The sequence below is a fragment of the Schistocerca piceifrons genome, chromosome 5 (genome assembly GCF_021461385.2).
Source record: "Schistocerca piceifrons isolate TAMUIC-IGC-003096 chromosome 5, iqSchPice1.1, whole genome shotgun sequence".
Taxonomy (NCBI): Eukaryota; Metazoa; Arthropoda; class Insecta; order Orthoptera; family Acrididae; genus Schistocerca; species Schistocerca piceifrons.
Window position 1 is genome coordinate 162,622,066 of NC_060142.1, and position 18,599 is coordinate 162,640,664.

Sequence of the window (18,599 nt, forward strand, 5' to 3'; positions counted from 1 at the left end):
TCTAATCCGTTTTCCACATTTTGCTGATATGTCCTTTCCATTTTATACATCCTTTTTTTCATTTATACATTATATATTAAGTTCTTCTCCGTTAATCTTGTTTGGTATTTGATCTCTGAGGATACAGCCTTTAACTTAACGTTGAATTTTCATTTCAGGAGACTGTTTTCTTCTTCTCTCTTTCTTAGCTAATTCCCAAGACTAGTTTCTATATCTTAGAATACTGGTAACCATTACAGTCTAAAATTTTTAATTTTGTTCCGTCTACGTTTTGTCAGATAAAGTTCTGTGTATGGCGCCATATGTTACTTGAAACAGCAACATCGTTTCCAAATTCACAACTATTTTCGCAGCTTAACAGGTGAAAATGTGACACCCGCACTATTAATTGTTCATTACCTTCATCTACTACTATTTTCGGCCTTACTATTAACCTCCTACGATTTCAATTATGTTAGCTTATTACTTAAACTTTTATATAATCTCTTTACATATTTGATTTACTATACCAAATTTTTACTAGAGTTTTGACTACCAGGTAGAGCACTACACTCCACCTGGCTCATTGAACAAGTTGGGTTCGGCACAGAATTTAGTGCAAATGACCATACCCACACACTACATGAAACAATTAGCAGAACAAAGGAGCATCGTCCGCCTCTTTCTCTCGTCTTCATGGAATCTATGAGTTTGACACACTAACAGAACAAGGAGTAGAACAGTGGTATATATAGTATCTTATGTAACGTACACAAAACCTCCACAGCGCTTGTGAATGTTGTTGAAGAAATCAAAGAATTCCCCATTGAAATGAGTGTGAAACAAAACTATTTTAAGCAGTCAGGTAGTCCCAGAAAAAGCAACATCTAAATTCAGGTAGAAAACAAATGGGAAATAGATTAAAAAATAACTTGCCATTTGCTGATGGTATTGTTTTATTTGAAAAAAGAAAAACATGTTCACCACGAGGGAATTATCCGAATAGGATGGAAATCGGTAAATATGATGTACATGTACAGACAAACAAATGACTACAATTTCAGATAAATTGGATGGTTTTTTTTTTCAGAGTAAGAACTTAAAAACTGAGCAAGTCAGTAACGCTTTGGACCACCTCTGGCTCTTAGGCACGCAGTTATTCGGCTTGGCACTGATTGACAGTTGTTGTGTGTCCTCTTGAGGGATATGGAGGAAAATTCTATACAGATGGTCAAAATCCTGAAATGGTTGGAGAGCCCTGGCCATAATGCTCCGAATATTCTCAATAGAGGAGAGATCCTGCTAACTTTCTGGCTAAGCCACGCAAAACAGTTTTTGAAATTTTTTCATTCCAGTCTTTGATCACAATATCAATTCCTTGATATTGTGATGGCTGGACTAAAAAACATATGACAGTATTGGATCACTGTTCATATTCGCGACTATGTCGCAGCTGGTGAAACAGTTTTTGACCAAAGTATACTATCGGTAACAGCTTTTGGCTATGAGAGATAGACATTAAATGAATTCATTGTTAAAAATCTCGTAGTAACCCAAAGAGGAATGGAATTGTGTGTAGTGGGCTAAAAAAAGACAGAAAAAAAGCAGTAGATATCAGACGGACAACCGAGGGCAGTGACATAATGGAAAGAGTAAATACCTGGAAATCGCACTGGAACGGTTATGCCGCTTGATGAAAGGATGGCAAATGGTTCAAATGGCTCTGAGCACTATGGGACTTAACATCTATGGTCATCAGTCCCCTAGAACTTAGAACTACTTAAACTTAACTAACCTAAGGACATCACACAACACCCAGTCATCACGAGGCAAAAGGATGGCAAATGGTCAGAATAAACCCTAGACTGGAATCGAATTTACCAAGAATGACCGAAGGGAAGGCCACCGGACAGATGGGGAAGACTCAGAGGCCACCTCACCAAGTGACTGAACTGCCCTGCTGATCGTAATGACGATGTATTTGATTTAGGCGATGTATTGCAAACTGGTCATTTTCTGTCTCCCGAATGATTTTTTGTCACCGGTAAAGAGGTGTGTGTGTGTGTGTGTGTGTGTGTGTGTGTGTGTGTGTGTGTGTGTGTGTGTAATTTGAAACTTTAAATTGGGAGTTGTTATTACAGGCCTTGGCTTGGTCGAGGATCAACCAAGACCATCCTGAGTAGAGTTCCTGATACCTACAAGTAAGGAGGAAGGGCGGGGGAAGAGAGGAGACAGAATTTAGCATGAAGGTTCAAATGAAAATCGTTTCGATTTATACTGAAAAAGAGAGGGTTGTGGTGGATAATCATGAGCTCTTCTGAAAGCCTGTCGCATTCAGGTATGCCTGAGTTCCGAGCACTACTCTAAAGAGCTAATGAAATGCTCTCCAACTATTGGTCGTTCCATTGCCTTGTCTCCACCGTAGTGTTACAGGCACACGTTCGAGTCAGAGCAGAGCCAACAATTCAATGACACAGCAGCAGTACCTTGGCGGACAGCACAGCAGCTTTGACGTTGCATGTGATTCTGGGACACCAGGCGCACTACGGCTCAGGCGTTGCGTCGTCAATTCATGAAGTGACGTGGAGGGGGGGGGGGGGGGGGGGGGAGCGTGATCGCGGATGAAAGGGGGGAGCGGGGTTCCCAAGTTCCCACGCCAGACTGTGATATGTGGCAGGCACGTTCGCCATAATTGTGAGGAACGTGGCCTTGGGGGGGCAGCACTGCTCTTTTTCCTCATAATTTAGCCGCTGCCCCGGCAATTGAAGCAGCTGGGCGGCCCATTATTCGTACACTCTGACTATAGCGAATGAAGGACAGCGACGTGCTAGCAGTACCTCATTTTTAAATTGCCTTTAGATAGCAGTCAGCCAAAACAAGAATACCGTGATAGCCAAATCTGTGCACTTCCTAAGGACAATGATTCCCTAATCATCACTACTGAGAGTCCTGGTACTTTATTTACTTCTTATCTCTTACATTATCTGTGTTAGCGGAGGAATGCTTACACTTCTTCTTTCACCGTCTTGAAGCAAACACTGCATGTCATCTTGTCCAAGTAGCTCCCAGCAATGATCTAACCACAGCAGTAGTTATTAAAGTTCTGTTTTCTTTACATACACCGCACTGATGTTACAAAAAAGAATATTGCTAAATGTTAACACAACTGGAACGCAATTACAGGAACAAATTAGTAAAATGGGCAACATTATCTCCGGATCACAGGCTATTCGAATAGAGAGTACAGTGTCATGCTCTTTATAGGTTCTGAACTGTAGTTAACGAGACAAGATCTTAGTATTAAAAACACGATAAATACATTTTAGAGTAATATACAGCAATATGTTAATGGCTAATCACTGATAACTGTAACACGTTTGTGAGACATGTTAGAGTAATACACAAAATGTCTTTTTCACTCTATTTACCGAATGCAAGAAGAACGTCTGGAACCAACTCTCATAGAAAGCATAGCGCAAACCGGTTATTACTTAGCTGACAGCCAAGATTATGCCACAAGGGAGGGTCATCAATCGGAAAAGACTCCAATGAACGAAAATTACTATTCAAATTAAACAGAATTCTAATAACTGCTACTTCGAATACACGGCTATTCACACTAGGAAATTATATTGCACACTTTGGCGAGAACATTGATTTTTCAACTTGCTGAGTCAGTGATTTGCTAGTTGCATGTAGACTTTCTGATTGACGTGTCCTTCGGATGTCGAGTCTAAACGAACAGATTGGGGAGTCAGTGACACCTACGTTGAGGAGGGAAGTTTCCGTCGTGGAAGGAGACGCGGAAGGCCTTCCACATGACCGATGTTACGTGCCGCCTCCCATAAACCACAGCGTAAACCGCGATGCTCTCGAGAGAAAACGTTTTGAATTACAATACTGCCGGCTCCCGTGCCGCCAGGTAAAATGACGTAAAGAAATCGCAACACCAAGGAGGAGTTGAGCGCCATAAACGAAAGTTGATAGTCGTGTTTCTACTTCTGAAAGGTAATGTAGTTTTCACGGCAGTCGCATAAGAATGGAGCTAGTAGGGCCACTATTAGAATGTAAATCAGATTTTCTTTAATTACACGCCGTAACGGTCATGTGCGTTAGTTACCCTTGAGATTGAACGTGGCGAGTTGATGTTAGTCAAGAATGTCTTTAAGGCGACAAAGACGCTATTATCAACATGTCACTGAGTTTGAACGAGGTCGTGTAATAGGGCTAAGAGAAGCCGGATGTTCCTTCTGCGATATTGCAGAAAGACTGAACAGGAATGTAGCCACTATGTATGATTGCTGGCAGCGGAGGTCACCGGAATGTACGGTCGAAACAAGATGGACTTCGGGCGGCCATGTGGCACTTCCGAGAGGAAAGGCCATCGTGTCCGGCGTGTGGTTCTGGCGCGTCATCTGCATCTATAGTAGCAGTTTAGCAGCAGTTGGCACCACAATGACACAACAAACTGTTACAGATCATTTACTTCAAGGACAGCTCCGAGGCAGACGCCATGTAGTGTGGGTGGCACTGACGCAAAAACGTCGCCATTTGCGACTTCAGTGGTGTCAAGCGAGAGCTCATTGGAGTCAGGGTGGAGGTGTATTGTGTTTTCTCATTAAAGTTGGTTCTACCTCGGTGACAGATTGTTGCACACAGCGGTACCTCTAATACCCAGTAGCACGTCCTCTTGCATTGATGCATGCCTGTATTCGTCGTGGCATACTATCCACAAGTTCATCAAGGCATTGTTGCTCCAGATCGTCCCCCTCCTCAACGGCGATTCGGCGTATCCCTCAGAGTGGATGGTGGGTCACGTCGTCCACAAACAGCACTTTTAAATCTATCCCAGGCATGTTCGATAGCGTTCATGTCTGGGGAACATCCTGGACACTCCAGTAGAGCGATGTCGTTATCCTGAAGGAAGTCATTCACAAGATGTGCACGATGGGGGCGCGAATTGTCGTCTATGAAGACGAATGCGTCGCCAATATGCTGCCGATATGGTTGCACTATCGGTCGGAGGATGGCATTCACGTACTGTACAGCCGTTACGGCGCCTTCCATGACCACCAGCGGCGTACCCCAAAACAGTGGGGAATCTCCAACTTGCTGCACTCGCTGGACAGTGTGTCTATGGCGTTCAGCCTGACTGGGTTGCCTCCAAACACGTCTACGACGATTGTCTGGTTGAAGGCATATGCGAACACATGAGTGAAGAAAAAGTGATGCCAATCCTGAGCAGTCCATTCGCATGTTGTTGGGCCCATCTGTACCGCGCTGCATGGTGTGGTAATCAGTCAAGATAAGGCTTTCGGTATGTTGAAATAATCAATACTATTTTTGACATCAGTCTGAGGTTAAGATATGTGAATCACTTACCTCTTCTACATATGCGAAAGATAAATCTCGAACACCAGTTTGCTGATTCTATAGAACGAAAGGGACAAGGAGTCACCAACTGCTCCGGCCAAGGCTATGACGGAGCATGGCGTAAGTAATGTTGAAAGAAAAAAAGCCAAAAACAAGTAAGTCACAATGTGAAAACAGTTTTTAAAGGCTTTGAGTGGACTAATGAGGAGGCAGTCCTGTATTTACAAACAAGGTGGTTCAAATGGCTCTGAGCACTATGGGCATCTCTCATGTGTGTGTGTGTGTGTGTGTGTGTGTGTGTGTGTGTGTGTGTGTAGGCAAATCAGAGGAACGTGGCCTTCGCTTGTGAAAGGGCTGTTATTTAGTTCCACCGTAAACATAGGAAGTGTCATAATAGAGCATCGAATTGTGGTGTAGTTTGACATGAAACTCGGAAAAACTGCTACTGAAACCTATGTTTTACTAAAAGAAATCTATGGAAATGACTCTTTATCACATACGAGAGTTTTTGAACGGTTCAAGCTTGGTGGCTGGTTGGTCGATTCGGAGAAGGGGACCAAACAGCGAGGTCATCGGTCCCATCGGATTAGGGAAGGATGAGAACGGAAGTTGGCCGTCCCCTTTCACAGGAACCATCCCGGAATTTACCTGAAGCGATTTAGGGAAATCACGGAAAACCTAAACCAGATTTTCCATGATGATCGAGAAGACGTTGAAGATGAATACGCCTGGGACGCCCATTAACATCAAAAACGGATGAAAATGTCGAAAAAGTAGATAAATGATTCAATCTGACCATCGGTTCAGTATTCGATCGATTGCTGAAACTGTTGGAATTGACAAAGAATACGCAACGCATATTTGAGATGAACAATTTAACATGAAAATAGTGTGTGTCAAAGTGAATCCGAAAATTATCACGGTCGAACTAAAACAAGTTCATGAAAATTTTTGTACTGTCATTTCGAATACCAGTGAAAATTGCTTAGAATTCTTAGAAGAGTGACAACATGTAACGAATCTTGGATTTTCATTTATCATCCAGAAAGTAATCGTCAATCCATGCACTAAAAGAGCCTAACTTCACTCAGATCAAAAAAGCTCGAATGAGTAAATCAAGATTCAAGGCGACGATGATTGATTTTTTCTATATTCGTGGAATTGCGTTATCTTCACTGGGTTCTTGAAGGTCACACTTAATTAACATTACTGTCTTCTTCAACACCGTGAGAAAATAAGAAAAAAAACGAGCGAATTGTGGAAAAATAAATCATGGATTCGGCACCAAGCCAACACACCGCCTCAAACCACACTCTCCCTTAAGAGGTTTCTATCGAAATACAACATACCTTTGCTAGACAATCCACCTTATTCGCCTGGCCTAGCAACGTAAGACTTTTATCTATTCCCCAAGGTCAAATCTGCATTAAAAGGACAAGATTATAGTCTGGTGAAGCAATGAAAGGAAAAGCGGCATGCGTCATAACGGAACTCACAGAGGAAGACTTTCAGCACTGTTTCTATCAATGGAAAATTCGCATGGAGCGATGCAGGGATAGAGAAGGGGAGTATACTGAGGGTAACAATATCTAAATATGTATATTTTTCAAATAAAATGTTTGTCAGCAATAGTCCCGTTATTTTACGCTGTGACAAAAATAATGGGACAGCAATATGGACCTATATGGATAGCGGTTGTATCGCGTACACAAAGTGTCGAATGGCAGTGCATTGGCGGAAGTCGTTTGTATTCACGTGATTCACATGAAAAGATGAGCGATGTGCACATATACAAATGACGTTGGTGTAGGATACACAAGGTATAAAAACGCAGTTCTTTGGCGGAGCTGTCATTTTCACTCATCTGATTCATGTGAAAAGGTTTCCGACGTGATTATGGCCGCACGACAGGAATTAAGAGACTTTGAACGAGGAACGGTAGTTGGAACTAGACGCATGGGACATTCCATTTCGGAAATCGTTAGGGAATTCAATATCCCAAGATCCTCAGAGGTAAGAGCTTGCAGAGAATACAAAATTCAGGCATTACCTCTCACCACGGACGAAGCAGTGGCCGGCAGCCTTTACTTAACGATCGAGAACAGCGGCGTTTGCGTAGAGTTGTCAGTGCTAACAGACCAAGTAACACTGCGTAAAAAAACCGCAGAAATCAATCAATGTTGGACGTAAGACGAACGTACCCGGTAGGACAGTCGGCGATATTTAGCGTTAAGGGGAGATTGTGCCTTCGTAGGGGGCAAAATAAAAAAAAATTTTTTGCTCATAAACATTCCTTGAAGACTGTTTTACTAGAGAAATGTACACTACTGGCCATTAAAATTGCTACACCAAGAAGAAATACGGATTATAAACGGGTTGCATAGATCCTGGGAAATCAGTACCCAGAACAACCATCTCTGGCCGTAATAACGGCCTTGATACGCCTGGGCATTGAGTCAAACAGAGCTTGGATGGCGTGTACGGGTACAGCTGCCCATGCAGCTTCAACACGATACCACAGTTCATCAAGGGTAGTGACTGGCGTATTGTGACGAGCCAGTTGCTCGGTCGCCATTGACAAGACGTTTTCAGTTGGTGAGAGATTTGGAGAATGTGCTGGCCAGGGCAGCAGTCGAACATTTTCTGTATCCAGAAAGGCCCGTACAGGACCTGCAACATGCGGTCGTGCATTATCCTGCTGAAATGTAGGGTTTCGCAGGGATCGAATTAAGGGTAGAGCCACGGGTCGTAACACATCTGAAATCTAACGTCCACTGTTCAAAGTGCCGTCAATGCGAACAAGAGGTGACCGAGACGTGTAACCAATGACACCCCATACCATCACGCCGGGTGATACGCCGGTGTGGCGATGACCAATACACGCTTCCAATGTGCGTTCACGCGATGTCGCCAAACACAGATGAGACTATCGTGATGCTGTAAACAGAACCTGGATTCATCCGAAAAAATGACGTTTTGCCATTCGTGCACCCAGGTTCGTCGTTGAGTACACCAACGCAGACGCTCCTGTCTGTGATGCAGCGTCAAGGGTAACCGCAAGCCATGGTCTCCGAGCTGATTGTCCATGCTGCTGCAAACCTCGTCGAACTGTTCGTGCAGTTGATTGTTGTCTTGCAAACGTCCCCATCTGTTGACTCAGGGATCGAGACGTGGCTGCACGATCCGTTACAGCCATGCGGATGAGATGCCTGTCATCTCGACTGCTAGTGATACGAGGCCGTTGGGAACCAACCGATTCCATATTCTGCTAACAGTCATTGGATCTCGACCAACGCGAGCAGCAATGTTGCGATACGATAAACCGCAATCGCGATAAGCTACAATTCGACCTTTATCAAAGTCGGAAACGTGATGGTACGCATTTCTCCTTCTTACACGAGACATCACAACGACGTTTCACCTGGCAACGCCGGTCAACTGCTGTTTGTGTATCAGAAATCGATTGGACACTTTCCTCATGTCAGCACGCTGTAGGTGTCGCCACCGGCGCCAATCTTGTGTGAATGCTCTGAAAAGCTAATCATTTGCAAATCACAGCATCTTCGTCCGTTCGGTTAAATTTCGCTTCTGTAGCACCTCATCTTCGTGTTGTAACAATTTTAATGGCAAATAGAGTATTTTCTAAGGGCATTTTAGCCATTAAAGGCTTTAAATATTCATTTACTTTAAGGGGGTAGGACGCCAAACGGGCCGACTTCGAGAAGGAGAGGCACCACAGGACATTTTAATTGGCACTGTCTATAGTTTTACAAATAAATTCATAAAACTTTGTCAGCATGACCAGGAAGGATTCAAGATTCACACTCATAGTAGTGGATGTTCAAAAACACGAAAAAATAATATTTTTTAAATGTGAAATTTCATTATTTTTTTCACTTACTGTTGGCTGCATTTGTTGCTATAGGAACACCTTTCTTCATAAGTAAGAGAGATTCTGCGGTGAATTTTGCATAGTTTACAAGCCATACTTACAGGTGTATGAAACTTTAGAATTTATTTAATCTATGGAATAATGAATGGGCTGTTACGTTTTAAACTTTGTGTTTAGAGAAAACTCGAATTTTATAGTTAATTATCTCAATTTTTACCACAGTTTTTAACAGATTTGGGAAATTCTAGAGTTTCATATACCTGTAAGTCTGGTTTGTATGCTGTGCAAAATTTATCTCTCTTACTTATGAAGAAAAGTGTACCTACAGCAACAAATGTAGCCAATACCAAGTGAAAAAACGATAAAATGTCACATGTAGAAAAAAAATTTTTCTTATGTTTTTGAACTTCCTCTGCTATGAGTGTGAAGCCTGAATCCTTCCTTGTCATGCTAACAAAGTTTTATGAATTTATTTGTAAAAGTATAGACAGTGTAAATTAAATTGTCCTGTGGTGCCTCTGCTGCTCCAAGTCGGCCCGTTTCACATCCTACCCCCCTTGAGGGCAGCATATGCTCTCACGCTCCCCTTTTGCCTTCTGTCAACTTCTAGAACTTCAGAAACCTAATTCGCTGATTTGTGAAAATATTTCGTGCTCACAGTTGGCTGCCCTGTTTGCGCGCTACATTCACTTGTTCCTTGTCCTTCCAGAACGCAAATGAATGATTTAACAGTGTCATATGGTCTAGAATTCATAAAAACAATATTTGTATTTATACATTGAATTTGGATGTTTATGATGCAGTTCTTTCATGACAATGTGAGGAGAGTTAGGCTGCTTGAAAAGTTAAACATACATCATGGGGAAAATATGGTAATGGCATGTTCCGAATTGGACGCTGCCCATGTGGAGAAAGCAGATTATGAAGTGACTATGATAGCTAGGAAGGCACGAATACACTCAAGCAACGCTAAGAGAGCCAGGGAGGATGAAGAAAATGCAGATCACCCAGGATAAGGTGCAGGGATGTTCGAAGGTCAGTAACAAACTACGTTCATCTTTAAAGCCGAATTCCTGAGATTTTTTTAAATAATTAGGTACATTTTTTCAGGAACTTACTATCATAGAACAGTGAAACTTACACAAGTTGCAGAAACTGGGCTGAACATCAATGATGCATTTTTAAAAGAAGTTCAGTTTAATATTGCAGAAATTATGAATTAATAAGGCTTAAATATGTGGAAAAAATTTTATAACTTGCAAAAACTTCTCTAAAAAATAAATTATGCAAGCGACTTGTACTTTAAACATTGCATCCCAGTCAGCAATCGTGATAATCTAATATGTAAGAAACTATCATCCTCGATTGCGGTAATGAAACCAACCTTTACCTAGGTTTCAGCCCAAATAATTGAGCCTTCTTCAGAAGATATACCTGAGTCTATAATTTGTCTAAGAGGGCATGGCCTAGAAATAGAACTAAAACAGCACGAATAGGCGTAGTCACATTTTAAAAATACGGTACGTAGGTACTAAGTCAACACCAAGACTTAACTTAAGCTCTGGCGTGCGCCCCGTCTTCATGGACGCCGAGTAGTGGGCCTCGGGAGCTCACGTGAAACTAAGTAGGACCAGATAACGCGCTGCAAATCAACACCGCGGGGAACATTGCACATGTCTAACTGAGACCATGACTGTCAAAGATAAAAGACCAACGCAGTTATATCTTAAAACAAATAACTTACAGAAAGGTTCAAAATATTAAACATAAAGCCTCTGCACCAGGTTATGACAAAAATGTAACAAACTATGCACGGATTTATATAAGTTCGAACACACTACCCAGACTTACACTATTAGAATATATCGGCCCTTTCACAACGAATGCTGCATAAAACACCCATCGTTATTAATGAAAGATGACATGGGACATAAACTGTAGTATGTAAACGCCATAATGCAATAATCTCGGTTAACGTGTACACAGATGGTCGAGTAGGTGTTTTTATCAGTTGATGTAGATATACTTCTTATTGCTGACACGCAGTGAATGAAGAATATTATCAAGATTAATTTTTTTTATCTTATTACTAAAAAAACGCGTATATCTTCTGAAGAAGGCTCAATTATTTGGGCTGAAACCTAGGTAAAGGTTGGTTGCATTACCGCAGTCGAGGCTAATGGCTTCTTATACATGCAAGAGACTTACCTAAAAAATAGGTCAATGGAGAGTGTCTCTTCCTCCACCAGCCATTAAAATTTTATAACATTATCATCAACCGTTCACGAGATAAACGTACCTAAAACTGACAATTTTAACATTGTAAGTATATAAGGTACAGCTCCCCTAAGTGGCCCCTGGCCTTGTCAGATGAGTCCTGAATTCAGCTGATAAGAGTTGATGGGAGGTTTGAGTGTGACACAGACTGCATGAAGCCATGGAACCAAGCTGTCAACAAAGCACTGTGCAAGCTGGTGGTGGTACCATAATGGTGTGGGGTGTGTTTACGTAGAATAGACTGGGTCCTCTTGTCCAACTGAACCGATTGTTGAATGGAAATTGTTATGTTCAGGCTACTTGGAGACCATTTTCAGCCATTCATGGACTTCATATTGTCAAACAACGATGACATTTTTATGAATGGCAATGCGCCATTTCACCAGGCCACAATTGCTCTCTATCGGTTTTAAGAACATTCTGGACAGTTCGAGCGAATGATTTGGCCACCCCGATAGCCTGACATGAATTCCATCGACCATTTATGAGACATAATCGAGAGTTCAGTTCGTGCACAACATCCTTCACCGGCAACACTTCCGCAATTATGGACGGCTATAGAGATAGCATGGCTCAGTATTTCTGCACGGAACTTCCAATGACATGTTGAGTCCATGCCACGTCGAGCTGCAATTATGAACGGCTACAGAGGCCAAAGGACGTCCGACACGATATTACGAGGTATCCCATGACCTGTGTCATCTGAGTGTGTCGCCACATCTCGTGCAACCGAAAGGGCACGAGCTGGAAATGATACGCTACGTGTACCATACTTTTGGATGGTCGTAGATGCCTCATCCCGCGCCGGCTCACGATGTTTGATAATAACTGAGGACCGTTCTCTGGGGCTACGCTCTGTCCTTGAGCAGCGGCCGGAAGAACGCTGCCAGACCCCTCAGTGCAGCGTCTGCTGGCTGGGCAGAGCAGGGCCCTCAGCTGCGGCAAGGCCGGCCGCGCGCCGCCGGGTCATCGCCCCTGCTGTAGCTGCGCTGCGGCCGGCACACCGGTCCAGCCAGCTGCTTGCTGAAGCGGCACAAGCCGAAGCGCGCGGCGCGGGTGGTTTTGCCGCACACCTAACACCACTACTCCCACTACTTCCTTCCACCACCCATCACCATACGTCTGTCAAAGTTACAACATTTCGATAGAGTGCCGAAGTCGAACGTGAACCTTAAGGCGATTTTCGGTAAATTTCCCTTTCTGCTCGGAAGCTGTGAAACTTTCATTGTCCGCATCCTCATGAGGATTAGAAGGTGAGGTAGAGAGGGTTGGTGTATTCTCCAATTATGAACATAGTGTGGCACACAGATGTGTATCTAGATTTCTGTTTGGGGGAGGTAGGGAGCAACAGTTTGTTACTGCGTCCCGTCCCCCCCCCCCCCCCCCTCTCGTCCTGGTTATAACTTGCCGTCTCCATCACTGTCCATGAGCCACAGATAGTCATTAGTCTTCTGTTTGGAACCGAGCGAGGTGGCGCAGTGGTTAGCACACTGGACTCGAATTCGGGAGGACGACGGTTCAATCCCGCGTCCGGCCATCCTGATTTAGATTTTCCGTGATTACCCCAAATCGCTCCAGGCAAATGCCGGGATGGTTATTTTGAAAGGGCACGGCCGACTTCCTTCTCCGTCCTTCCTAATCCGATGAGACCGATGACCTCGCTGTTTGGTCTCTTCCCTCAAACAATCCAATCTTCTATCTGACGCGGCCCGCCACGAATTCCTGTCCTGTCGGAAGCTCTTCATTTCAGAGCAGCACTTGCACTCTACAACCTCAGTTATTTGCGGGATGTATCCCAATCTCTGTCTTTCCGTTCAGTTTTTACCCTCAACATTTCCCTCCAGTACCATGTGCTTTAGCATATGTACTATCATCCTGTCCCTTATTGTTGTCAGTGTTTTCCATATGTTCTTTTCTTCGACGATACCACGGAGAACCTCGTCATTCCCTATCTTATCAGTCCAACTAATTTTCAGCATTCTTCTGTAGAAGCACATCTCAAACGCTTCGATTCTCCTCTGTTCTGATTTTCTCAATGTCATTGATTCACTACCATACAACGCTGTAGTCCAAACGTAACTTCTTCAAATTAAGGCCTATGTTTCATACCAGTAGAGTTTTCTTTGCCATTAATGCCCTCTTTGCCTGTGCTATTCTGCTTTCTAATTACTCCTTGCTTCCTCCATCAAGTGTTATTTTGCTTCCAGAATAGCACAATTCCTTAATTTCATCTACTTTGTAACCACCAATTTTGATGTTAATTTTCTCGCTATTCTAATTTCTCCTACTTCTCATTATTTTCGTCTCTTTCCAGTTCAGCCTCAAGCCATATCCTGTTCTCATCAGACATTGGGCAATGGCTGCGTTCGAACCTGGGACCCATAACAGTTTGGTTACTACTAAAAACGCTACCCTAGGCCATGTGTCCTTTGCCCACAGATCCCTAGCATTTTAACAATAATAACAATATATTATTATTACTATTTTTGTATTAAAACATGTCACATAATTTGTTTGCATTAGTGTTTATCACATCGCTCAGCATACATTTCAAGAAACTGCAATTCACATAAATACATCATGTGAAAAAGTATCTGTCCAGAAATTTCACAAGTACCTTGAAAGTTGCCTGTTCATTTGGCACTTTCATTGCTTCCCATTATATTTCCTATTTAGCAGGTCGTGATAACTAACTTTGCTCTATTTTATAAGTGTTTGCTATAATTAGTTTCGATCAGCCGACAAAACACTGCAGCAACTTCTCTGTATGGTTGTTTGGCGAATCTGTTTGTTTTCCGACTAGTAGGATTCGTTTGCGGGTGTGGAACCTTGTGATTCTTTTTGTTAGAAGGGAATTCGACATTCTTGTTCTGGTGTCTGATTTCGGATGACTTGTCCTGCCTAAGTTGTGTTCTAATGCTGAGAGGGAGTCTGCCTTCGTATAGCGGAGGTTCATGCTGTAGTGCAGATAGCCGCGCGGGATTAGCCGAGCGGTCTAGGCGCTGCAGTCATGGACTGTGCGGCTGGTCCCGGCAGAGGTTCGACTCCTCCCTCGGGCATGGGTGTGTGTGTTTGTCCTTAGGATAATTTAGGTTAAGTAGTGTGTAAACTTAGGGACTGATGACCTTATCAGCTAAGTCCCATAAGATTTGACACACATTTGAACGTTTTTTTGTAGTGCAGATACTGCACTGAACAAAGAAGTGGATGAGACTATTTCAGTTTATTTACCGTGGTGGAACTTATTGCTAGAAGCGAGGTTAGATTGGGATTGCTTCGTTACGATCCCTCCGCGTGTTCTTACGCGCAGTAAAACGGATGTTAATAGGTTCTGCACATTTAGCTGAATGGAAGCTGAGTGGAGCATCGTAAATCATGTTTACTCTTTGTCGTCTTGTAAATTCCCGATTGTTACCTTATCCTGGGGTGTAAAATAGTTTTCTGTTTGTTAAAGAATTATGAAATGCGAAAGCGTTTTTGTTTGTTTGTGGCGAATAATAATCTCGATGTCTATAGGTCTGAATGTCTATGCTGGTTTGTAAACTTGCTTACTGGTGTGCTAAGGTAAGATACACTTTTATTAATGTTCTTCTTTCGGATTTACTTCAAAATACAATTCTTTGTTACTAAATAAATGTCGTGTGACTAGGGCCTCCCGTCGGGAAGACCGTTCGTCGGGCGCAAGTCTTTCGATTTGACGCCACTTCGACAACTTGCGCGTCGATGGGGATGAAATGATGATTATTAGGACAGCGCAACACGCAGAAACTGAGTGGAGAAAATCTCCGATCCAGCCGGGAATCGAACCCGGCCCCTTAGGATTGTCATTCTGTCGCGCCGACCACTTTTTTTTTCTTTTTTTTTTCATTTTTGCGGACGTCACATGACATCCGTTCAAGTCCGTTTGTTGATCCTTTCATTCAGTTGTTTTATTACAGAGGCCAACCAGCTCTCTGACCGAACACGCTGAGCTACCGTGCCGGCACTACTCAGCTACCGTGGGTGGACTCTTTGTTACTCAATGTTTGTGAACTATGCCCTTTCACATGGCAGTGGTCTTGTTGTTTACGTGAAGTAACAACACGACTCGAAGGAAGTCTGGTGAATAGGCAATCATCTGTTGAGTTGCCACTAAGAAATATGAGTGATACGTAGTTCTTCTCTGCATGCTATTAGGTTTCAGATGCTGATAAAGATAGATCGACATACTCCAATTCGCTGACTACTGGCTGTAGGATATTGTGCTACGTAATCATGTTTGCTGTTGTGGTGTTCCATAGGAAGGATACTCAGATAATGTAATATTTACGCAAGCCTATTCTATGTTTTCAGAAATGAGGAGACAACCTCATGGCAGCCGCCTCACTCTGTTGACTCTGGCCGGCGACGACATACAGGCAAGGGCCTCCACCCTGGTGAGACGATGCTACGTAGGCGCCCTGCATTGCTTACGGCAAGCCCATGGACTGCTGGCCTCTGTAGGCCACGGCTGTTACGTCTGGAGCACCCTACTTCCCCCGTCGGCGACGGCAACTGGAGCGGGCCTCGACCCCATATTCGTTCACTGTAATGGTGCGTGGAGACTGCTGAGCGTTCGATTCGACCCGCGGCTCTCTGGCTGGAGTCAGGCGACGGCTGACACTGAGGCACTGACAAGGGAAACTCTCCGTCACACTCCCTCAGATTTAGTGGTAAGATGGCCCGCCGGATAGCTCGTCAAAAACTGAACACAGATCAAGCATGAAAACAGGAAGAAGCTGTAAGAAACTGCGAAAAAAGAAGCAAAATAGAAACAGTGAACGGTCCAAGGTAAACAAGTACAACATCGAGCGTGTTTAGCCAAAGTGCTTGATTCAGTGGTCATGGTGTTCGACTCCGAAGTGGATGAGCAGTCTTCCAAACTCCCTAGCGCCAATTTTTTTCCCACAAAATTATCAACTGTCCTTCTGGGCACTGAAATGTTTGCTCTCTCTTTTTCTGTAGTCTTGGCAGTTGTCATACTATACAGTGGTTATAGAATATCAGTCATGTGGTAAGAATATATTACTTCGCAAGTAAATGTCGTAAATATTGCGAGCAGGCGTGATAGAACATAGACATCTCACAGAAATGAAAACAATAAATGAAAGGACCTGAACAATGTTACAACAAAGGAAGTCAAGAGTTAAAACTTCCGAAACGGAACGCAACTTCAAAAACGTTAAAACATATGTTTCGATAGATCACAGAGAAAACTGTGTGATTGTGAAACTGTTGCGTTCATTTGTTGTAGCTTATGTGGCAGACTATTATATTTTCATCAATTTCTTTGGGAGTGATCACATTCACAGTCATACGAACACCTGAATCGGCAAGGAGGTATATCTCACTTACTCATCAGGCATACATGTTGGGTGCTTGACACACATACTGTCACTAATGCCGTGTATGTCACAGCAGACGTGTTAAGTGGAGAATTCGGTTGACTTGTCGCCTTGTCATCATCAAACGTTTGCGGTTCTCATTTTAGAGTCGCTTCCTTTCGCATGCTAAAGCAATTGTGCAGAATCAGCTGTCATTATAGGTCCCTTCCTTACACCTCGCTGTTGTAAACGGACGTTACACCACGACACAGACACAAACGTGAATACAGATAACAGGGGAAAAACGAAAAGGCACGAGGAAGATTTGAACACGTTTCGCCCGCGTGACGGTCTATCACCGTAACAACTTTTTCTTGGTTAATCTCATTTTGTTCGTTATCGTTCGTTGCATTTGTTGTGGGCGGACGTCCCATTACATCAGTCCAAAAACTCTGAGCTACCGTGCCGGCAATTTCAGTCAGCTCTTTACTGCGTTTCTTCTCTTGGACGGTTCACTGTTTCAATTTTGCTTTTTTCCATAGTTCATTAACCTTCTTCCTGTTTTCATGCTTGATCTGCGTTCAGTTTTTCACGGGCTGTCCATTGCGCCATCTTACCACTAAATCTGAGGGCGTGCGATGGGGAGTTTCCCTTGTAAGTACCGTAGGAGAACTCAATGCTGGCGGCAACAGTACAGCCCGATCTCGAACCCATGGCTGCTGCTGGTGATGCCCAGTCGTCTTGTCTTGCGTGTCCCTGGCGTCGTGATGGTGTTGCTGGACTACAGCGAAAGGAAGTGCCTCTGCCTCGAAATTCAAACATATTTACATTGATACCATGTACGCTACTGCAGTGCCCGTGTTGTTTAGAATTACGATGCAATGTTGCTTCAGACATGCAAGAATATCCGAAGGAACAAGCGATGCGGAGACTGCAACCGTTATAAAATATATGGAATGCATTCACGGTTGGAATATAGGCAACCATCAGCTGTGTAATGGAATGACAACAACGAAAATTTGGGCTGAACCGAGACGCGAACCCGGATTTCCCACTCATCGTGAGCAGTCGCCTTAGCATTAGGCTGTCCAAGCATGACTCACACACACCCACCGTCCTCATCCATGTGTCAACAACCTGCACACGTCCAATCTTTACATATATTCCTGTACATGAGGGCCATTTTAATTGAAAGCCGCTTCCGCAGTGTCAGGAAATAAATACGATACTGTAGTGACTGTGCCGTTTAGAATTACGACGCAATGTTCCTTCGGACATCAGTTGCGGCTGATCAGAGGAGGCAAGGCAGGGCGGGGCCGCCTCATTTTTCTGTAGTAATAGCAGTAGTAGTAGTAGTAGTAGTAGTAGTAGTAGAAGTAATAGTAGTATTGGCAATAATTTTTTACAATAAACTTTTATGCAGTTTTGTCAGCGAGCGCGAAAGACATTAGCTTGTTTTATTTCTGCTCAACCATCGGCACTAGAGAGCAAGTCAAAGTGCAAAAGTGTAGCCCTACCTAAGGCATCCGAGAGCCGGAAGCATATGGTGAGGAGGCCAGACACAAGCCAGGCCACCCGCAAAAGCTCGGTTGCCATGGTAACCGTTACATCTCTGATGGAAACAGGAGAGGAGGGTACAGTCTCCCTCAGCCGCGCTGCCGTGCGCCTCCGCGTCAGAGGTCAGTTGCCGTGGTGCCTCCTCCCTCGGTTTCCCTTGCGTTAGTTGTGCCGTGCGC